Source organism: Acomys minous, assembly GCF_964271855.1.
Source record: "Acomys minous genome assembly, chromosome: 4".
In the NCBI taxonomy this organism is placed as follows: domain Eukaryota; kingdom Metazoa; phylum Chordata; class Mammalia; order Rodentia; family Muridae; genus Acomys; species Acomys minous.
The window spans coordinates 126,743,053-126,767,899 of NC_140486.1; the positions used below are offsets into that span (position 1 = coordinate 126,743,053).

A 24,847-nucleotide genomic window follows, 5' to 3' on the forward strand; every position below is an offset into this window, starting at 1 on the left:
AATCAGTGAACTGCGCAGCCTGATAGTAGTTGTATGATCATCTAGGTCCTCACTTGACGGGCAGGAGGAGACTGGAGATGAAGAGGCAAACGTCAGCTCTCGGGGAGGGCAACTGGGGCAAATTCTTTGTTTTGAATGAAGAATGCAAAGGTCAAAGGAGAAGCACACGTTCAAAGCTAGGGGACAGAAACAGTGATGGAGTCATTCGTGAAGATGAGACTGCCAACTGCCGTTTGGAGGAGTCAGTTCAGGAGACAAGGTGAAGAGTATTTGGAAAATGGGGAAGGTTGAAGGGAGAGTTGGCTTCCAGCGGCACACAGCTTTTTCTTAAAACAAGGTCGAAAAAAAATGCACGAAGACAAACATGGGTGATGGTGCTTTACAGATCAGCAGAAAGATGATGCTGGGTTTCACTACAGGGAATGGGCTATTTTGAGGCTCATTTTCTTAAATTTTGTATTACATTTTTAACTCTGTGTGTGCGTGGGTATGTGCGCATGCGTATGTGTGCATGCATGTGCGTGTGTGTGCATGTGTGCATGCATGCATGTGTGCGTGTGTGCGTGTGCATGTGTGTGTGTGTGTGTGTGTGTGTATGTGTGTGTGTGTGTGTGTAGGTACATGCATGCCATCGTGAGCATGTGGAGGTCAGAGGACAACTTGGGGGTATCGACTTCCTCTTCCACCATGTGGGTTTCGGTGGTTAGAGTCAGGCCATCATCTTCATCGCAAATGCCTGGGCCACCTGAGGCACCTCATTTGTCCCAATTCTGGATTTTTAAGTTATTTTTCAAACTATGTCTCAGGTGAGAAAGGCTTACTAAGATTTATTTCTGCTCTTTCTTTATGCATGTGTGTGTGCATGTGTGTGTCCGTGTGGTATGTGTGTGAGGTGTGTGTGAGGTGTGTGTGTGAGGTGTGTGTGTGAGGTGTGTGTGTGTGCACACACAGATGCCTATGAAGACAGAAAAGGGCATCAGGCCCCCTAAGAGCTGAACATAGAGCCAATTGTCAGCAGCCCAAATGAGGCAACAGGAACTGAACACCATCTCTTGATAGAGCAGCAACTGCTCGTGACCACAGAGCCATCTCCTCAGCTTCAAAAAAGACTTTGAACCATAAAACAAGTATCATTTGCTGTAGATTTTAACTCATTTTTTATTGTTGAACTGTTTTCTGGGTTTTCTGTTTTTTTTTTTTTTTAAACCGGGTCTCACATAGCCCAGACTGACCTTGAGCAGACTATGTAACCAAGGCTGGCCTTGAACACGTGATTGGACTACCACCTCTCTATTGCTGGGTCGCAGGTCTATTTACTTATAGACTCCACCTCCACCATATTTATTTCTTTTTTGTGATTCGTCACAGATAGCTGTGCTTAAACCCTGAGAGAAGGCCACACCAAGTCACCCAGCATAACCTAGCACTGTTCTTACTGAGGAAAAGGTTTTGGCTCATTTTCAGTTGTTCACACCTGTGGTCAGTTAGCCTGTTATGCTTTGCTCTAGAGCAGCGGGTCTCAGCCTTCCTAATGCTGGGAGCCTTTAATATAGTTCCTCATGCTGTGACGACCCCCAAACATAAAACTATCCCATTGCTAATTCCATTGTAATCTTGCTACAGTTGTGAATCATAATATAAAGATATGATAGGCAGGATGTCTGATATGTGGCCCCCAAAGAGGTCACAGGCTGAGAACCACTGATCTATAGAGGCAGATTTTCACTGTAAGGAATATGTCCTGGAGCAACACAGCAGCCAGGAAACAGCAAGGCAGAGAGCGATACAGGAAAGTTGTGGCAGCCTATTGAAGGAAGCCCTAACCATACAGCTCTCTTTGACCAAATCCAGTTTCCTAAAGGATTCATCATCTCCAGCTGAGAATTGAGCCTTTACCACACAGGCCATTGTGACATAACAGTAGGGTGTTTGAATCATTTGTTTTTAGTTGTAGTTTTTTTTTATTGCTATATATACACTGTATATGGTACTGGGTTATAGAAAGGTATGTTCACACAGTATATGATATACTTGGAGCATATTCCCTGCCGTGTTGTCTACCTGGTCACTTAGCTTCCCTCCATTTGTTCCCTCAACAGGTTTTACATCTAATTCATATCATCTATGCATACATGATTTTATGAATCTACATTAAACTCTAGGAAGAACAAATGAAAGGTCATATGTAAAGTTGACTCTCTCAGAGTGAGTTAACTAATAAAATCAGTACCAGTTGCACCATTTTCCTACCAACTTTTATAGTGAAAAGATCTCCATGGCTTCTCTTTTAAATTTTTATTGAACTTATGTACTAAGTCTTCACTTACCATTTTACATCCTAATCACAGCCCCCTCTCTCCTCTCCTCCCTGTCCCACCCTCCCACCATACTCCCCGTTTCTTCTCCGCTCCCTTTCTCCTCAGAAAAGGGGAGCCTCCCCTTACAGATCCACACCGGCACCTCAAGTCACATCAGGACTAAGCTCATCCTCTTCCACTGAGGCCACACAAGGCAGCCCAGTTAGGGGAAAGGATCCAAAACCAGACAACAGAGTCCATGTCAGAGACAACCCCTCCCCATCACTTGCTAGGGGACCCACATGAAGACCAAGATGCCCATCAGCTACATATGTGTCATGGGCTTAGGACACTTGATTTTTGACAAAGAAGCCAAAACCATACATTGGGGGGAAGAGGGGGAAGATACCACCTTCAACAAATGGTACTAGTCTAACTAGATGTTGAAGAATGCAAATAGATCTGTATCTATCACCCTGCATAAAATTCAAGTCCAAGTAGATCAAAGGCCTCAACATAAATCTAGTGGAAGAGAAAGTGGGGATCAGCCTTGAACGCATTGGCACAGGAAACAACTTCCTTAAGAGAACACCAATAGCTCAGGCATTAAGATCAACAATTAAAAATGAGACCTCATGAAACTGAAAAGGCAAAGGACATTGTCAATAGAATGAAATGGCAGCCAACAGACTGGGAAAAGATCTTCACCAACACTACATCTGACAAAGGGCTAATATCCAAAATATATAAAGAACTCAAGAAATTAGACACCAACAAAGCAAATAACCCAATTTAAAAATAATCAGAGAATTCTCAACAGAGAAACATGTTCAGTGTCCTTAGTCATCAGGGAAATGCAAATCAAAAGGACTCTGAGATTCCAACATCTATCAGATTGACTATGACTGAAAACTCAAGCAATAGCACATGCTGCTGAGAATGTGGAGAAAAGGGAACACTCCTCCATTGCTGGTGGGAATGAAAACTTGTACAATCACTTTGGAAATCAACCCAGTGCTTTCTCAGAAAATTGGGAATAGATATACCTCAAGATACAGCTATATCACTTCTGGCATATACTCAAAAAATGCTCCGCCTACCACAAAGACACTTGCTCAACTATGTTCATAGCAACTTTATTTGTAATAGGCAGAGACTGGAGACAACCCAGATGTCCCTCAGGCAAAGAATGGATAGAGAAAATGAGGTACATTTACACAATGGAATACTACTCAGCTATTAAAAACAAGAAAATCATGCAATTTGCAGACAAATGGATAAAATTAGAAAAAAAATTATCCTGAGTATTGTAACCCAGACCCAGAAAGACATGCATGGTGCGTATTCACTTGTAAGTGGATATTAGCCATATAGTACAGGATAAACATGCTACAATCTACACACCCTAAGAAGCTAAGTAACAAGGATGGCCCAAGGGAAGATGCTTGAAAACCACTAAAAAGGGGAAATAGAATAGACATCGGAAGTGGATGAAGAGAGGGGACAGGGTGGGAGAAGTTGTGCGGAGAGGAACGAAGATGGGGACCAGATATGGGGAAAGTGAGGATGGGGGCCTGAGAGGGCTGGGAGAGAAAGGGGAAACGGAGGGGAGCAGGCATCTCTGTGACAAACTGCAGGCCCATGACAGGGTAGGCTCCTGGGAAGATATGGGGCTGACTCTAGCCGAGACTCCTAGCAGAGGGGACATGGGGACTGAAGTGACCACCTCCTAGCAGGCAGGACTTCCAGTGGAGGGAGGGGGACGTCAACCTACCCACAAAACATTCAACCCAAAATTTACGCTGCCTACAAGAGGTACATGGATGGAGATGGAGGGGGAATGACCAACCAATGGCTGGCCCAACTTGAGACCCACCCCATAGGAGAGAGGCAACCCCTGACACAATTAATGAAACTCCACCGTGCCTACAGACAGGAGTCCACCATAACTGTCTTCTGAAAGGCTCCACCCTGCAGCAGATCAAAACAGATGCAGAGACCCACAGGCAAACATTAGGCGGACCGCGGGGAGTCTTCTAGAAGACTAACCTAGTCATTCTCATTTGCACCCACTTTCCTACCAGCAACATTTATGGTGAAGAGGTTCCCATGGTTTCCATATGTCACGTTCCCTTTGCCCATCCTCTGCTGATGAACGTCTTAGTCTGGTTGTGCAGCTCAGCTACCCTGAGCAGTGTAGTGAACACAGATGTGCCAGGATGTTGCACACACATCTCCTTGGAGTTATTCAGGTAACTACCCAAGAGTAGTTTAACTGGGTCACGGGCTAAATCCATTTTTAGTTTTGGGGGGAACCTCTCCATTGATTTCCTTTGTGACTGGAGTATTGATAATCTATATTGACTCTTTTGTCGGCATTTGTCGTTTTCCTAGGGCCTGACTGCCTTTCTGACTGACGTGAGAACTCCAGCAAGGCTTGACTTTTCATCTCCCTGATGGTTGAACATGATTCTTCATTTATACTTCATCTCCATTAACCTTATTCAGTATTATTCGTTGACTTGTTTGATTTTTTTTTAATGTAGCTTTTTGAGCGACACAGGCTTGCTTCCTTGTTCCATTTGCCGTCTTTGCCCATCTTTCACCCTGAGCTTGAATGTCTTTAATGGGCGGGCACATCCCTTGCAGGCAACAAATAGATGACCCTGCTTTTTGCTGTCTTCAGTCCAACCTGCTAGCCCGTGCCTTTAGAGTACATAACTGAGGGCACTGACAGGGCCATTGAGAGGTGTCCACTGATTACTGTCATCTGGTTGATGTTTCAGCGCTTGGCGTTTTCCTGTTTTTCACTTATTAACTGTTCTTCAGTCTTTTAACATGGTTTATACTTTCCTGTTGCCTCATAAATGTGTTTATGTTTTTCTTTAGTCCAAATTATCCCGTCAGTGTCTTAGGTGAAACTGGCTTAGGATTCATAGACCCCTTGCTTGTTTTTACTATAGAAGTCTTTTTTATATCCTTCAGTTATGGCAGCTCTGCTGAATACAGTAGTCTAGATTGTTATAAATTGTCTTTCAGGTGCTGAAATGTCATGTTCTAAACCCTCCTGGCTTTTTAAGCTCCTTGTAAGACATCTGCTTTTATTCGGATAGGCGCTTGCCTTGTTTGTGACCTGATGTTTCTCTTGCAACTGTCAATATACTTTTGTAGTGTATATTTAGTGGTGTTCTAACTATAATATGCCATGGACAGGTTCGTTTCTCATCTTGTCTGTTTGAGATTATAGATGCCTACCGTACCTGGGTGTGTATCTCTTTGCACAGACTTAATTTTTCTTATGGCTTGTAAAAAATATTTTCTAGGCATTTTACATTAAATTCTTCTCCTCTTTATGTGTCTATAATTGTGGTGGTTTGAAAGGTCTGGCCCCCATAGAGTCATGTGTTTGAATGCTTGGCCCCAGGAAATGGCAGTATTAGGAGGTGTGGCCTTGTTAGAGGAAGTGTGTCCCTTGGGGGCGGGGCTTTGAGGTCTTAAACTCTCAAGCTACACGCAGCGTGAAATACAACCAGTCCCTCCTTGCCGCCCTCAGGTCAGGATCGAGATGCAGAACTCTGGGTCCTTCCAGCACCATGTCTACCTGCACGCTGCCGTGCTTCCAGCCGTGATGGCAATGCAGTAAGCCTCTGAAGCCACAAGACAGCCCTAGTTAAATGTTAGCCTGTGTAAGAGTTGCCTTGGCCATGGTGCCACTTCACAGCAATGGGAACCCTAAGACAGTAATTTATAGGCTTAGTTGTATCATAGTGTCCTGCAGATCTCGTGCATTCTCTGTGTACTTACTTACTAATCTAGCTCTGCCATTATCTGAATACACTGATTCACCTCTTTTGTCTTCAGGCCCTGTGGTCTGTCTACACATTTTGTTGCAAAAAGCTTTCTGCAGAGATTTTTTATTCAACATCCGGCACTTTTTATTTCTAGTCACTCATATTTATTTCTTTCAATGTTTCTGTATCATTCTTGGACTCCACTTTCATATCCATTTTTTTTTCATTTCATTCTGTTTATGTTTTCTTGGAATTCATTCAGAGGTATACGTGCACCTTCTTAGATTTATTTGAACAGACTGTTGTTTTACCTTCCTGCCTGGGACATCAACAAATTTACTGTCCTTCGAGGGCATGTCTGTGAGTTTTGGGAGTCTGGGAGTCACACACTGCTTTGGGTTTTCATGTTTCTTGTACACATGCATTGGTGCTTTCACAGGTGTGGTTAGGTGACTGGTTGGATAATTATCCCTTTTGATCACCCTCAGTCACCCAGCGGAAGTGTTTGCAGGGCTCATAATGTGTATGAGGGCCTCGGTTAGAGTAAAATTAGGCTTTCACTTTTCTTTGCTAAGCTGGGACTCTAATCCGCTGGTTAGATCCTCAGCACCAGGACCACTATCCAACATTCCCAAGAGAGTGGAAGAGTTTTTATAAGAAAAACTATCAAAGGGCAAGGCCGCTGTGAAAATGCAGGGATCCTCAAATGAAAAATGATCGCGCCTTTAATTCAAATCCTATTAAGAAGGAGAGGAACATTTGACTGGGCACACAGGATATGGGGTGTTAATTACTGTGTGTGAGTCAGAAAGACTAGTGGTTAGTACTGGAAGGGTAGAGAAAACTCAATAGAGGTAGGAAACGGTTCTGCCATTAAGGCTAAGGTTCACAACCAAAAGGAGGTAGGAAACACGGGGACGTGGGGAAGAAGAGGTGTCTCTGACTAATGGTAAAGTAAAAGGAGGTGAAGAAAACTAAAATGTGATAACCCAAAACAATCCCAGATTTCAGAGTCTGAGACATGGAGAATCCAAGACCAGACTATCTGATGTTTTGTTTTGTTTTGTTTTGTTTTGTTTTTGAGACAGGGTCTCTCTGTGTAGCTTTGGCTGTCCTGGATTTGCTTTGTAGACCAGGCTGGCCTCGAACTCACAGCGATCCGCCTGCCTCTGCCTCCCAAGTGCTGGGATTAAAGGTGTGTGCCACCACGCCCGGCCCATCTGATGTTCTTTAGAAATGCTAGATGATGATGATGATGATGATGATGATGATGATGATGATGTTGTGATGGTGATGATGTAATGGTGATGATGATGATGTAATGATGATGTAAAGAAAGGAATAGAAAAGAGAAAGAGAATAAAATAGACTAGTGTCCTGATAACTTGACATTGGGCACTAAATAAAAGAGAAGGGGAGAGAGATGAGTGTGTGTGCAGAGGCTGAGTGTGGTCTTCTAGCTGCTTGGCATCCAGATTTTCAGTGTTCCTTCCTGGACTTCCAGGTGCCAGTCACACCTGTGGGAGTTCAGATCACAGATGCTGGCTAGGCCCATCAGTGAGAAGGCCTTTACAGGGTGGATTGGGACTCTGATCCCTCCCCTGGGAGGTCCTTCCCAATGTCTACCACGTGTGCTTGGAGACTATGTTTCAATTCTCTGTCTGTAACCAGCCTCCCACCTCACTGAATGCTACATGGCTCTGACTCTTAAGTTTCCTCTCTATAATCTAGAAATATTCTGTTGGCCAAGTTGCCGTATCTACCTTTGCTCTGGGCTTCCCTGGTTGTAATCCACAGAGGGACCAGGATAGTCAAGCCGCCTCCTGAAGCAGGGTTGTTTTTTAAATGGTTTCTTGTCGTTGCTTCAGTGAGGTGCTCAGGAGAGAGGCTCTTCCTGGTACCTCATCCCTCTGCCAGTGCAGTGGACAATCCTTCTTCCTCTTCCTCTGATCTTTAAGGTGTCTGTTAATGAGCACGCAGTGCACATTTCCTGGAGTCCTCTGTCATGGCTCCTGCCCTCTGATGCCGCATCTCTCATTTCCTGGGAAGAGCTCCCCACACTTGTCCCTCGGGGATGAACTCTGGACTTTCTCCTGTTCTGACTTATAGTTTCCCATTTCATTTTGATATTTAAACCATGGATGTCTGGATATCACCCATCTCTTCTGATAGCTTCTATCCAATATCCCACAGTTTACGACCTGGAGATTCTAATAGATTGTGTCTGCGTGTTGCTCTTCAGCTTCTACTCGCTTGATCGCAATCTTTTGTTCCTCCCGCCTTAGTCTCCCAAAGAGCTGACTTTATAGTCACGTGCTACCATGCCCGTCTCCCAACCTTCTGACCTTAAAAAAAAATGATTAAAATATGTACAGACCACTTTTCTTCATACACTGAAGTTATTAATTAAAGGAAAATATTTTGTAAGACTACAGTAGTTCATGTCAAAGAGAATATGACTTGGTTTTATAGTCCTCAAGGTCAATAACAAATCCATAAAACATATTCTGATAACTGTGTTGTCAAACTCAAATTTCTTTTGAAAATTCCTTATGAGTTTTTTTAAAAGTCAGCTGTTTGAACTCGGCTGGAGTGTTGCTAATAAATAATATCAAAGAGAAGAATCTATTACATGTAGCGTGCTGACAGCTAATGACGCGAGAAACCTTTTGGAGACAGATGGCATTCGCTGCAGCTGTCACAGGAAGCCTCCTCATCGGCACATACAGATGCTTCCTGCAAAGCATGCCTGCTACAAAACTCCTGTTCCAGGGACCAAGTCGCAGTGTCGGGCAGTCCTCAGTTCTGACTCTATGGCAGTTATCAAGTGTGTCACTTTAAATACACAGAGAAAAACAGTGTCTGTGTGTGCAACTAAGCAGGCATGGCCCCAGTGGGGAAGGGAGAGAGCAGAACCAAAATTACATCTTCTCAGAATTTATTAAGAATTCATGGCATTTGGAAGCCAGTATTAGGAGCCCTCTACACTGCCTAGACGCAGTGTAGCCTTTAATTGCCATTCTGGGTGTGCAGTCTGCAAACGTGGAATGCTAATGTTTCCACTTGTATGAATGGAAATCAGTGACGACGGCCTTTCTGATTTTGACAAATACAATTCCATATTGTGAAATCAAATGTGTGGCTGACAGGTAGCTCAAATGTGTGATGTAGTTATCGGTGCTGCCTTTATTAAATGCTACAAAGAATGAAACTGATGAGATCAGTGCCAGAAAACGAATGCATGGATAAGCACCAGAAAGCTGTGTATTGGCAAATGCGGACAAGGCTCACAGCAAGCCATGCATTGGCAAATGTGGACAAGACTCACAGCAAGCCATGCATTGGCAAATGTGCATAAGGCTCACAGCAAGCCATGCATTGGCAAATGCAGAGCAAATTGTTTCTGCCAACACATCTCTCTACACCAACGAAAACTGCAACATCAGTGCCTTTGGGATGCATCAATCTAGTGGGAAAAGCAGGTATGAAGAGAGTGAACAAAACAGCATCAGTGCCTAGTGATGTTGCGAGAGTCACGGATGATAGTGTAAGAATGCCTGGAAGAGGAAGCCAGGCCATGGAAAGGTGATGCTCAGCAAAGTTTCAAAGGATGAAGACATAAACTGTCCAAAGAACTCCAGAACAGTGTTCCCAATGGGAGAGAAAGAACGCAGAGGCTTTGATTAAAAAGCAGCTTACACAATTAGAGAAATAGAAGGAAGAGTTTTTCCTGGTTAAAATAAAGATGCTTTCTTGCTTGATGAAGCCACTGAGAGGGCTCCATGGGTAAAGGACATGTTACCAAGCCAGATAGAGCCCAGGAACTCATGTGATGGAAGGAACCAACTCCCCCAAGTTGTTCTCCAACCTCCACTTGTGTACCATGATGTACTCGTACACACACACACACATACACACACACACACACACACACACACACACACACACACACTGGATAGATAGATAGATAGATAGATAGATAGATAGATAGATAGATGATCAGATGATCTGTGAATTAAAAATGTGAATTCTCACAGTGGCCTGAGCCACATAAATAGTTCAACCTTTGGAAGTGTCAGAGACTGGAGCAAGCCAGTCTGCAAACCGTCTGTCTAAGCCACAATAAAAACTATGACTAATAGCTGAGCATACCTTAGAACCTTGTCACTCATTGCTAGTCATGGAAAAGGCCGTCCACACAGCCCCACTGCAGGAGACAGTAGGTGCGTAAGTGCTTGCATGCTCCTGGACTCTGCTCTATGCACCTTCTTTTTCTTGGCTACTTTTATTTGGGGGGGGGGGTCTTTTCTTTTTTTAATTTTATTAGTTTATTCAGATTATAATTAAATTGTTGTCCCATCACTTGTATCCTCCCATTCCTCCCTACCTCCCGCTTTCACCCTATTCCCCTCCCCTAGGTCTATGACTGAGGGGGACCTCCTCCCCCATTATATGGCCATACGTTATCAAGTCTCATCTTGGTATCCTGATTATTCTTTCTTTGAGTGCCACCAGGCCTCCCCACTAAGGTGAGGTGGTCAAATATGGAGCACCAGAGTTCATGTCAAAGTCAGTGCCCGCTCTCCACATAACTGTGGAAAATGTCCTGTCCATTGGCTAGATCAGAATAGGGGTTCGATGTTTACTATTGTATTGTCCTTGGTTAGTGCAAAAGTTTGAGCAGACCCCCTGGGCCCTGATCCACCCATCATGATGCTCTTCTTGTAGGTTTCTAGGACCCTCTGGGTCCGTCTATTTCCCCATCTCCTATATTTCTCTTACCTAGAGTCTCAGTAGGATGTCCTCACATCTATCCCAATCTCCTAGTAAGTGAAGAGTTTTGTGGGACATGCCTTTTGGGCTAGTGCCCAATTATAAGTGAGTATATACCATATGAGTCCTTCTGCTTCTGGGTTAACTCACTCAGTATGACCATCTCTAGTTTTGGCCGCTTTTAATTTGTATCCTTTCACAGGTTTTTGTTGGTGGTTTTTTGTTGGGTTGTTTGTTTGTTTGTTTGTTTGTTTGTTTGTTTGTTTTGAGACAGGGTTTCTGTGTAGCCCAGCCTGCCCTGGACTTGTTTTGTAGACCAGGCTGGCCTCGAACTCACAGAGATCCACCTGCTTCTACCTCACCAAGCACTGACATTGCAAGCATGTACCACCAAGCCCGGCCTTTTCACAGTTTTAAGTCATAATGAAGGGTAAGTGGTTTTGTTAATTTTATGAGTCCTTTAACAAAATACCAAATACAAAAGCTGTATTTGTGATCCACAGCATCACAATGGGCACCCAAAACTCTGGGACCCTCCAGCTTGCAGCTGCTGCCAAGAACAGAGGTGCTCTTGAGGACACCGACCTTCAGAGTAAACAGCAACAGGGGCAGGCAGTGTGAAAATAAAGGTTGAGTAATATGAGCACTCCTCAGAATGTTGTTAAGCCTTGGAAATGATGTTATACATACATAAATGACACATTTACATATAGGTGCCATCGAGAGTTATTCTGCATATATAATCACGTTTGATCACCACTACACACACTAAGAAGCAGGCAACAGAATAAGCCAAGGAGAACTGCCACACAAACACGTTCATCATGTTTGCAGGCAGAACTGAAGGCCAAGGACTAAACGTCAGCAGACTCTATTACAGTGTGACAGTTGACTGAGATAGGATGCCAAGGAGGGTGCCAAACCGTTCGTGAATAATTAAGGAAGTGAGTGGAAGTTGACTCACTTAAATTTTATAATCTTTTCCAACTGTAAGTTATAGAAATCTGTTAATTAAAAATAATTATTTTCTAGAGTTATATCTGAAAAGGACAGAAGTAGTTTTTGGTTTCTTTGGGTTTTTTTTTTTTTTCAGGACCAACTGTGATTCTTACAGATAAATTTTTAAAATACTAGACTCCTAATTCCTTGACTTCTTTTAAACTTCAGTAAGCTAAATCTATACTATCGTGAGATATGGATTATCTCAACAGAAGTAGGTAATTTTCATAAGTTTTTATATCCCCAGATCAAAAAAATAAGGAATAAGAAGAATAAAAATATGAAAGACAACCTTGAAAAGTAAAACAAAGTGATAAAGATGTTGTGTTCACAGGTGTGTTCCATAAAACAACAACATGAACTGGCTCAGTGGGTGACACACTTGCTCTCCAAGCACGAAGACCTGAATTCTGGTCCCCCAGCCCACGTAAGGAAGCAAGTGTGACAACACAGCCTGTAACACCAGCACTGGGGGCAGCAGGCACAGGTGGACTCTCTGGCCAGACAGTCCCCTGAGTCCATGAGTCCACACTCAGTGAGAAGCATTGTCTCAAAAGCCAGGCAAGGAGAGTGACTGAGGAAAGAGACCCGAGGTCAACCCTTGGCCCTACATACATACATATGTGCACATGTCCACACCAGCAAGCACACACAGCATACACATGCGTTCTCTCTCCCCTTCCTCCTTTCTCTCTTTCTCCTTCCCCCTCTCACTCAAAGTCTATAAGCCTAAAGAGACTAAGATTCTGAAAGATAATATTCTCCAAATTGAGAACTCAATGACAGAGCTATGTTGATCTTGAGTTTCAGGCATACACAATTTCTGACACTAGGTCGTGTCCAGTGAACATTTTTCACCAACATCTGTCTGTGTTACATGTTTTCCCTCCCGTTCTTACATGAATCTCTTACCAATTGTCTTAGTTATCATTCTTCTGATCAGCACAGACCGGAGGGTGTGGTTTAAAAACACAAAATGGTGACATTAGAACAAGGGCACAATAGGAAAGCCCAGGTGCCCCTCCCACACAGAGAGACATCAGTTTACTGCAGGAGAAACACAGAAACGAGGAGAGCAGCCTCTGCACTCTGGGAACTATGACTCGAACCATACCAACACCAGTAGGAAACACAGAGCGATCCACATCGCAACTCCTCCCTGAGGACAGTGCTGTAAAACTGGAGTGGACAGTCAACTAAAGCACCCAGCCTCAAAAGGGAAATGGACTCTCAATTCAGGAAGACCACAGGACTCAAAAGTGTATACAAATAAGTCCACAGCCTAGTGAGGACTAGTAAGTGAGAGCCAGGAGACTACTGAGTGAGAGTCAGGAGACTAGTGAGTGAGAGCCAGGAGACTACTGAGTGAGAGTCAGGAGACTGGTGAGTGAGTACCAGGAGACTAGTGAGTGAGAGCCAGGAGACTAGTGAGTGAGTACCAGGAGACTAGTGAGTGAGAGCCAGGAGACTAGTGAGTGAGTACCAGGAGACTAGTGAGTGACAGCCAGGAGACTAGTGAGTGAGAGCCAGGAGACTACTGAGTGAGAGTCAGGAGACTGGTGAGTGAGTACCAGGAGACTAGTGAGTGACAGCCAGGAGACTAGTGAGTGAGTACCAGGAGACTAGTGAGTGAGAGCCAGGAGACTAGTGAGTGAGTACCAGGAGACTAGTGAGTGACAGCCAGGAGACTAGTGAGTGACAGCCAGGAGACTAGTGAGTGAGTACCAGGAGACTAGTGAGTGACAGCCAGGAGACTAGTGAGTGAGAGCCAGGAGACTAGTGAGTGAGAGCCAGGAGACTACTGAGTGAGAGTCAGGAGACTAGTGAGTGAGTACCAGAAGACTAGTGAGTAAGAGCCAGGAGATTAGTGAGTGAGTACCAGGAGACTAGTGAGTAAGAGTCAGGAGACTAGTGAGTAAGAGTCAGGAGACTAGTGAGTGAGTACCAGGAGACTAGTGAGTGAGAGTCAGGAGACTAGTGAGTAAGAGCCAGGAGACTAGTGAGTGAGAGTCAGGAGACTAGTGAGTGAGAGCCAGGAGACTAGTGAGTGAGAGCCAGAAGACTAGTGAGTAAGAGCCAGGAGACTAGTGAGTGAGTACCAGGAGACTAGTGAGTGACAGCCAGGAGACTAGTGAATGAGTACCAGGAGACTAGTGAGTGAGAGCCAGAAGACTAGTGAGTAAGAGCCAGGAGACTAGTGAGTGAGTACCAGGAGACTAGTGAGTGACAGCCAGGAGACTAGTGAGTGAGTACCAGGAGACTAGTGAGTAAGAGCCAGGAGACTAGTAAGTGATTACCAGGAGACTAGTGAGTAAGAGCCAGGAGACTAGTAAGTGATTACCAGGAGACTAGTGAGTGAGTACCAGGAGACTAGTGAGTGAGTACCAGGAGACTAGTGAGTGAGAGCCAGAAGACTAGTGAGTAAGAGCCAGGAGACTAGTGAGTAAGAGCCAGGAGACTAGTGAGTGAGAGCCAGGAGACTCGTGAGTGAGTACCAGGAGACTAGTGAGTGAGAGCCAGGAGACTAGTGAGTGAGTACCAGGAGACTAGTGAGTGAGAGCCAGGAGACTAGTGAGTGAGAGCCAGGAGACTAGTGAGTGAGAGCCAGGAGACTAGTGAGTGAGAGCCAGGAGACTAGTGAGTGAGAGCCAGGAGACTAGTGAGTGAGAGCCAGGAGACTAGTGAGTGAGAGCCAGGAGACTAGTGAGTCTGTCCTAGAGAGGGGTGGAGGACACAGATAGAGAGCACCTGTCCTAGAGAAGGGTGGGGGACACAGATGGTTTAAAGGAGGAAATGGAGACAAGAGAGGGAGACTTTAACTGGGAAGAGGTTGGGGAATACAAAAGGAGAAGAAAGAAGAGAGATAAAACTACAGATATTTGGAAAATCCATAATGAAACATTTTATAAGATTACTTAAAAACATGCATTATAGGTGGGAATGGAGGCACACACCTATAATCCCAGCACACAGGAGACAGAGGCAAGTGGATCTCAGTGAGTTTGAGGCCAGCCTGGTCTACAAAGTGAGTGCAGGATAGCCAAGGCTACACAGAGAAACCCTTGTCTTGAAAGAAACAGAACAAAACAACAACAACATTATTTGTGTGTGTGTGTGTGTGTGTGTGTGTGTGTGTGTGTGTGTGTGTGTGTATGACATCCAGGGTAATAATGTTTCTCTCAAGATTACTGCCTCACATATCCCAGTGCCAAGAGTGAGGACTAGCCCTTCACATTGTTGGTCAGGAGAAACCAAGAGTCTTACAAAGCAACATAGGCAGTTGCTGTAGCCCTTAGTTGCCTCCCAGATGTTAATGGTAAGACACTATTGCCCAAGAGGCGCAACCCCTCCCCTCCCCTACATAAGGTAGAGGAATTCAGCTTGAATTGACCTGGAAACCTCCAGCCTGAGACTAGCCACCACAGCATCCCTTGCATGCTACCCATGGGGACAAGCAAACAATAGCCCTAATATAAAGCCTGCACCCAAGGGTGAGGGCCCAGCAGGATAGCCCCACAGTGCAACAATGGCCGTTCTTTACTTTGGGGAGGGGGGAGGTAACAGCAGCTGATTAACTTGACTGAATGCCCACTCAAGAGGTGGGGATTCATGCCTGCAACTGTGCCTCAACCAAACTGCTAGTGATTGGAGGGGTCATAGGCCCTAGATGAGAACCTACTCCTGCCATTTGCCTGAGCCAATACAATTTCTAACTGTGTTTTAATTACATGTCCATGATAAGTGTAGCTTTCACCCCTACCAAAGAAGCTCCTTTCTGCAACTGCTCACAGAGCAGAGAATTACTGACCCCCAGGTGACTAGGCCAACTGATAAATCTACTATTCTACAAGGCCTACAATCAAAACTTGGAGAGAACTGTGGATGAAGAGGTGTGCCGATCATAAGACCAGAGGACCAGAGCATCTGATGCTAGATGTGACAGAAAAGCCACACCCATGAAATCTCAACAGTGTGGTTGACTAAATAAGTCAGGAGTCATGACAACACCAGTAGACAAGCCCCACCCCTAGAGGAAGAGCTTCAGGCAATCAATGGTCGCCCGCCCACCAAGAGGGAGAATCAGTTTTCTCCAGAGATGAGCCCTGGATAGGTTATCAAACTCCAAGCTGTTAGCCCTAAACATATGTCCATAGGAACAACACTAAGTGAACCCAGTAGGTTGTCTGTATGTGTGTAACAATAGTAACTAAAGAAGGCAAGGCCGTGAGTTTGAGAGGGAGTGGGGAGGACATTATGTAAATACAGTACTCATATTTAAAATTCTCAAAACATAAAAAATTTAAATAAAATAACAGAGAAATATATACAATAAGGATTTGGTTTTAGTCTTAAAAGTGTGTGTGTGTGTGTGTGTGTGTGTGTGTGTGTGTGTGTGTGTGTGTGTACACATATATATGCATGTGCATGTACCCACAGAAGCCAGAGGCCCCTGGAGGCGGACTCACAGGCAGGTTTTGAACATCTGAAATGGACACTAGGAACTGAACTGTGTCCTCTGCAATCTCCCAGCTGCCTCTTCAGCCTCCATTGCTTCCACTATTAGAAAGAACAGTTCAAAAGAATACTGCAGCAAGAATGAGCTTCAGCAGCAGTGAAGGCTAAATGGCCCCAGCAGACATGGACGGAACACTGTAAATCAAGTGTAATCTGGGAGAACAACTGGGTCATATAAGGATCAAAGCAAGACTGGAAGACAGCCCAGGACAAGCAAACACACAACATACTGAAACTCCAAATGGGGCCACAGCAATACGAAGAGGAACGTTTACTGAGATTTGAAAAAAAAATCTGAAATTATTTTACAACCAACAGTAAACCCAAAACTAGCTGAAAGCAACAAAGAAAGAATTCAAATAGAAATAAAGGAAAAGAATGGAAAAAATTAAAAGCTAAGAGTTTAAGTAATAAACAAAACTCACCAATATTAAGTTAGCTACACCGATAATAAGAAACAGATAAAATCTAAAATGATAGCAGTATCACAACCAACATAAGACATAAAAAGGATGGTGAAACTACTATTAAAAGCTGTTAGCTACTGTAGTTACACAGCCCAGTACAAACAAGTGTTCCCAGACATATGTAATCTATCAAGGATTAATTATAACTAAAGGGAGTGTGAATGCACTTACTGCGACCAGTAAGATGGATCGCAATAACCGAAACCTTCACCCTGAGGACAAGCCCAGAGATGGACGATCTCACGAGTGAGCTCTATCGTGTATTCAGAGAAGAGGTCAAAATACACAGAACAGCTGATCATGCGGTGACCAGGCCCAACTCAAACATCTGTGACACAATTTCTGCACATCACAATTCTGCACAATTTCGGGAACATCACAGAGGAAGAGGCAGGCAGATTGTAAGACATGAGCCATGACAACACCAGCAGACATGCTGATGGCACGGGGTGAGGGGGAATCTCACTGGGCCATGCTTCTAGATAAAGAAGCTATGCGTGCTGAGAGAGAGGGAACTAGTCTTCCCCAGGGATGAGCCCTGAGCCCTCTAAGTTGCATGGGTACACAAGGAGCATGGAATGGACTTCAGCAGGGTGTGTGCAGGGGTGTGGGGGTGGGGTGGGGGTGGAGGGGTGTCTGTATGCGTGTGTCTGTGTGTCTGTGTGTGAGTGTGTGTATCTGTGTGTCTGTGTGTGAGTGTGTGTCTGTGTGAATGTGTGTGTGTGTCTGTGTGTCTGTGTGTGAGTGTGTGTGTCTGTGTGAATGTGTGTGAGTGTGTGTGTCTGTGTGTCTATGTATCTGTGTGTCTGTGTATATGTGTGTGTGAGTGTGTGTGTCTGTGTGTCTGTGTGTGAGTGTGTGTCTGTGTGAATGTGTGTGAGTGTGTGTGTCTGTGTGTCTATGTATCTGTGTGTCTGTGTGTATGTGTGTGTGAGTGTGTGTGTGAGTGTGTGCCTGTGTGTATGTCTGTGAGTGTGTCTGTGTGTGTCTCTGTGTGTCTGTGCATGTGAATGTGGGGGTATGTGGGTGTGTATTGTGAGGTGTGAGTGTGTGTGTGTGTGTGTGTGTGTGTGTGTGTGTGTGTGTGTAGCAATAGCCATAAAAAGAGGCCACGAATTTGACAAGAACCAAGGGAGATACATGAAGGCTTGGAAGAGAACATAGAAGAGTTGGCAGGAGAGAAGGAAACGGGGTGGGTAATATTAAAGTGAAAAAATAACAAAGACAGGGCTGGAGAGATGGCTCAGAGGTTAAGAGCACTGACTACTCTTCCAGAGGTCCTGAGTTCAATTCCCAGCAACCACATGGTGGCTCACAACCATCTATAATGAAATCTGGTGCCCTCTTCTGGCGAGCGAGCACACATTCAGGCAGGATGTTGTACACATAATAAATAAATCTTTTTTTTTTTAAGAGATATGCTGAAATGTTGATCTTCGACAGGCTGGTGTTTGATTTCATTTTGGGATAACATTTTCTAGCTTTCTCAACTGAGAATATGTGACCTTCCTAAGAAAGCTGTGAGTTCCCATAGCCACAGAGGATGGCTTCATATTCGCTTCCCTCTCAGTAACCAAGATGAAAATCCACAGGGTAGCCTAGTGGGTGGCGTACACCTGCACTCCCAGCACTCAGAAGGGTGCAGTGGGAAGTCCAAGACTTTAGAGTTTCATAGTGAGCTCCAAGGAGTTGCTACATGACAAGACCCTATCTCAAAGAGACAAGCAAACAAAAGCAAAATAAAATTTCCCCAGACCTTCTCAGAAAATGAAACAGCAATTGCCTTGCTCCCAACCACCACCACCATCAAAAATAGACAAAAGACTTGAAAAGTCAGTTCTCTAAAGAAGACACCAAATGTCCAAAGGGATGTGAGCGATGCTGAGGTTACCAAACAGGCGTCATCAAGACTGTGAAGAACCCGGGATCCTCCCATGCTTTTGTAGAGAGCATAACAGTGCAGCCACTGTGGAAAGCAATAAGCAACTTCTTTGAAATTACAGTCATATCAATTACTAGTCTATTTTTATCACAAGAATATACATCTTAGGCACAACAGATAGATGTGATTCTATAGAAAGACAAGATAAAATAGTTAGACAAGGTCTTCAGAAACCTCAGACACATATGGAATATGGCATTTAAAATGTTTTTATTATTTTAAAGATTCACTGACAATGAGACAGGTTAACTCCTGGCAACACCCAGCCTACCTCAAATAGGATGATGAGCATCAAAGAACATCCTTATGAAGATGGCTTCAAATATAGCAAACAAGCCACTGGGCAAAATATCCTTGATTCTACCACAGACAGAATTCTGCCTTAAAAATGAGCAAGCTTGGATGCAGGCAGAGTTGACGTCCAAACTCTGCCAAGGCAGGGTAAGCAAGTCCTCAGTGGTTCCTGCCTCACAAATATGGCTGTCAGCTATATTGGGTCAGAAAGCTGAAGATGATGCTCCAAGGTTATAGAGAGTTTTGGGTGACTATTCAGGTAGCAAACTGTCTCTGTCGTCTTCTCATTTGGAAAGCTACTAACCTGTACTTCCTGTATACTCAGGTAATCAATTTTATTCCTTCTCAAGTCTCTGAGGGGGTTGAAGATAAGATAGTGTAGTTTTATAAATAAGCTTAGTTGTTTAGGGGTTAAGATGGTTTTTGGTCTAGATAGATGTTTTAAGTTGATAATGATGAGACATGATAGATACTGACTTACATTCAGAATTTTAGACTCACCAAGATAGGAAAGATGTTTTCTTCAAGGCCGTCAAATACAAATAGCCAAAACACTAAGAATTTAACATTTATATAGTTCCTGATTGTGTCATGGTTCTTCTTCCTATAGGTAGTTTATTGTATATATATAATATATGTAATAATATAAATGTATATGTAAAAAACAAAAATGTTTAATAAAATGTAAAAAAAAAGAAAACCTCAAGAACTGAAAGTATATTAGTATTCCTATGTTTATGAGATGCCTACGATGGCACATATGAACCTTAATGACATTGTGGCTAGTGAGCCAATCCAATCACAGAAGCATGAATACTAGAATTACACATTTGTTAGGTAATAGAAATGGTTAATATCAGGTACTGGCTTTGGAGGCATCAAAACTGGCCAGATGCACAGATGGTTGGCATGACTCTGGACAAGGATGACATGAAAATTCCTGAAGCAATCATGTCATATGTACATTATAGACATGTAAAGGAAACACATGTATGTGTGTACATGTACATATATTTTATGTTTTATATATAATATATGTATAATTTGGACAGGAAGTCTAAACTTCCTCTCTTTTCTTTGCTGACATAGTTTATCAAGGCACAGGTTAGAACCTACTTATTATTCTAAATGCTTGAACTACCGTATTACTTCTGGTTCCTTGCTGGCTTCATATATTTTTATATTTTATTTATATACTTATTTATTTGACACATTGTTATATAATTCACAAATGTTTATATATTTCATATGTAGGTATACATTTTATTTGTGTATATATATTATATACACAAATATATATATATATTAAAGAAAAATTAGTGCACTTTGAAGGGAAGAAGAGGGCGGTGGCAGGGAGGACAAAGGTGAATAATTGAATGAGCGATATGAAGGTGCATTGACATTTTTTGGATGAAAATGTCATAATGAATCACTTTGTCTGTGAATTTTTTAAAAAATCAATGGCAAGAAAAAATAGGTAAACTAAGAATGACAGAACAGAACAGTGGACATGGGGTGATGTATTTGCAACTTAGAGTCCTCTGAGATCTTTGTGGCTTTGGTTTTTTGAGATGAACTTTCACTGTGTATCCCCACCTGTCCTGGAACTCACTCAGTAGAGCAGGTTGGGCTTGAACTCACAGAGATCCACCTGCCTCTGCTGCCTGAGCGCTGGGACTAAATGTGTGTGCCACCACTATCCAGCAAACCAGGTTACTCTGATAGATGGAAGGCGTGGAAAGAAAAGCATTAATTTCTAGGCCAGATAAAATATGAGAAAATCATTCTGAAACACACTGGCGACCTTAATTCTGACACATGTAACATAGAGCTTACAAGGACGTAACTGGTTACTTTTTATTAGTGCACATATATCAACTCCTTAATTGATTTGGGCAGAAAGTCTAACCCTCTCTCCTTTCTTTGCTGATACGTTGTTAAGAAGTGACAGACTAGAGCACATCTAAGTGCTTTAGAAATTATGCATTATCTTAGGTCATGGCCCTTTTCTTCTATGTTCAGACGGAGTTTTTTAAAAAACTGAACCAAATGAAATACTTTGTACTATTGGTGCTTCGAAATGCTAATTCATAGGACTGTCCAAACCTTCATGTAAGTAAAGTGCTTGAAATATCCAATTATTTCCCCTTAGATCAGTGATTCTCAGCCTTCTTAACACTGCAATCTTCTAATACAGTCCCTCATGGTGCAGTGATCCCCAACCATAAAGTTATTTTTCTTGCTATTTTATAACTGTAATCTTGCTACTGTTCCAAATCATAATATAAGCATCTGTATTTTCTGATGGTCACAGGGGACCCCTGTGACCCAAAGGAGTCAGAGCCCAGAGGTTGAGAACCGCTGCCCTATGGTAACCACACCAGATGCAAGGAAAACAAAATAGTGAGGGAGCCCTTTAGTTTAAATCTGAAGACAGACAGGAATGACAGAGCCTCCTGGGGGAAAACAGCAACATTCTTGAACTCTAAAAACATCCCAGTAGCTCTTTGGTTACTTAGTTTGGACTTTATGAAAATCTTAAAATAAATTTAGAAGGCTGTTTCAGCTTTAAAAATCTGTAACTATTTTCTACAGACCCCACAGACTACACTTGACTGAGGCAGTGTTGACAGAGACGGGAAACCCTACCTCAGGTTTGCTGAGCGCAGCGCACACGGGCCACAGACTACAGCTGTGGACTTAGCTTTGGAAATGAAGCACCAATGGACCATGGAGTCTTTCCTTCCTTTATAATCACTATGCCCGTTATTGTCACCCACTCTGAACTGAAAACAGCACCTTCTGCCTCTTCTACAGTCTCCAGAACTCTCTGCCCCAGCTCAAGGCTGCAATAAGCGGAGAAGAAAGAGAACATAACAGTTCCGAGCCACCTGCCAGCTCCAAGGTCCCAGGCTCAGGGACATTTGTCTGGCACATGAAGTTGTTCCGGGATTTCTTAGCCCCACATTGAAGCTCTTGTGTAAGAAAACAGAAAGCACCCAGCTGCAGCCAGGAGAGCTGGTCAAGCCATCTCACCCTGGGTGCAGTAGATACCCTGCTGCAGCCAGGAGAGCTGGTCAAGCCATCTCACCCTGGGTGCTGTAGACACCCTGATGCAGCCGGGAGAGCTGGTCAAGCCATCTCACCCTGGGTGCTGTAGACCCCCTGATGCAGCCGGGAGAGCTGGTCAAGCCATCTCACGCTGGGTGCCGTGGGTGCTTTCTCAGAGAAAGTTACAAGGATAAGAATAACGCTTAATGTTCCAAAGCCTGACTTAAAGGTCAGAACACAGCACACGGCTTCATCTCAGGGCTGGGGGCAACTGAGAAAAAGAGAAAAAGAGAGGATTTGCTCTTGGTCCGGTGCTAGCCATCCACCAACCTTACAAATGACACTGTGAGCTGAGGATGGCAACAGTATTGGCAGGGGAATTTCTTTTCTTATCCTCTCTATAATGTATACACATTTTTCCAACCTTCACTTGCATTTTAATGTTAACCAATTTTTATGCACAGGTCTTAGAAATTCTTGTTGTGAACTGTCTAATCATGTCTTTTTAAGCTGTGATTTCTCTGTTTTATGGAGTCTTTCTCCCATTAGCAAACGTGAAAATACCCTATCATATTGTCTTCTGGTTACTTAATGTGCTATTCCATGAGGTACTTTGAACTTGTGTATGGTTATGACATGTGATGATTAAAACTTTAAATAAATGGATAATTAATTACACAAATTCAATTTATTGATAATCCTTTTCTCCTCCTGGTTGAGTGCTACATTTATCAAATGTCACCATGGGAAACATATAAACAACTATTTGTGACACACGTTTGTGCATGTAGTCCTGTGTACATGCGTGCAAGTATGTGCGGGGAAGCATACTGCGTGAAGGCAAACTACCTTCCAGCTCCCAAATATTCTTAATGTGAGTAGAACAGATAGCCAGGGCACACTATTTAGTAATGCTTGTCTCACAGAGAGAGCATAGTAACACAACAGCAGAGCTACTTTCCAGGGTAGACTTTTCACAAAGCATCAGTCATAAGCCACACAGGTGTGCAGGGCACATGTTTAGGCCACTCCTCACAGACCTAGATTAGACCAAAGCTCATGTGCATTCAGTCAAGTCAGATGTAACATCCTCACAGGAGCTCAGTGTTTGAGCCACTGGGCGTTACTTTAAAAAAACAAAATCAAAAAAAGAAAACCTGAATAAAATAAAATGGCACCACAAACTGAGAAAACTAGAATATTATAAAGTTAGAAAAAAAAATGAAAAGGCGGTATTTGACAAATCCGACAAAAATAATCAGTATCTAAACAAGGGTATATTTTAAATGAACAGAAGCTGTCAACATAAAAAGGCTTTATAGTTATTAAACCATATGCATACATATGGATTATAAGTGGAGGAGATAAAATAGCACCATGGTGGTTTGAATTGTAATGGCCCCATAAGCTCATATACTTGAATGCTTAGTCACCGGGGAGTGACTGTTGGATTTGACCAGCATTAGGTGTGGCCCTGTTGGAGGAAGTGTGCAACTAGGGTGGGCTTTGAGGTTTCAGAAGTCCACACCAATCCCACTGTCTCTCCCCTCTCCTGCTCCTGTGAGTCAGGATATAGAACTCTCAGCCACCACTCCAGCACCATGCCCGCCTGTGGGCCACCATGCTCCCCAACATGATGGCAACTGAGCCTGTGAGCCAGCCCCCAGTAACAGCTCTCTTTTATAAGAGTTGCCTTGGTCATGGTGTCTCTCCACTGCAATCATGAAACATGTCAGGCATCTGTGAAAATTAAGTAATATGGCTGTTCTGCTTTCATTCTGTGGCTGTGGTAAAAGGTTCTGCCCAAAAGCAATGTAAGGGAGAAAAGAGCTTGTTCCATTTTACTTCCAGGTCACTGTCTCTCCTGGAGGGGAAACATGATCTTTGGGGTGTGTTAGCCTGAAAACTGAACAGTACATGGAAGGTTATAGACACAGTGCCTTGCCCCAGGACTCACCCAGATTCTGGACCAACGTAAAATTTCCCGGAAAAATATGAACATCTAACAATGACAATGAGCAACTTAGTTTGATGAGTTGTCAAATATCTGAGGAAAACTAAGCTGCAGGTGAGGGGGGGCGGAATGACCATTTTTAAAAGAGGTCCCGGCTTAGAGTGGCTGTGTGTGGACTCCACAGGATCAGACATACTCAGCTACCCAAGACAAGATAGGAGCTGGAACCTACGATTTTCAGAATACTTTGTTCATGGCACATTAAAACAACATGTTTTGAGCTGCAATAGAAGAAGATGAACAATTAGGAATGTAAGCACCAAGATAAGTGAATAGTAACCTCTCAGCTTTATCAATATCACTAACACTAGAGAAATATAATTGTGTACTGAAGAATAAAGATATGTTTAGAGCTAACACCCATAATAAAAATAAGTTTGAAAAATAAGAAAAAGTGGAGCATATTGACTCAGAAATAATAAAATCCAATCTATTAAAGCGAGGTATATTGAAAATGATTTTTAAATAGGAGGGAATGTAGGAAGGATCACAGAGGAATTGGGGAGGGGAGGCAATAATCAGAATATATTGTTTGAAAAAATTTTATTTTCAATAAAAGAAAATAGAATATCTGAGCTAAAAAGAGGGAAATCTTAAAATCTGCCACTGGAATCTTACTATCCCAAACTACATTAAGCACAACTCATGCTGCACCACTAAACTATGGTTCTGAGGAAAGATACATAAGTGAGAGGTGGTTCTCT

At 43.2% G+C, this 24,847-nt stretch overlaps 1 protein-coding gene across 3 annotated transcripts in view; it reads right to left on the minus strand.

The window, feature by feature from the left end:
• Positions 1 to 24,847, minus strand: part of TMEM232 (transmembrane protein 232) — a 212,682-nt gene that overhangs the window by 117,761 nt on the left and 70,074 nt on the right. The gene's annotated exons all lie outside the window — the stretch shown is intronic.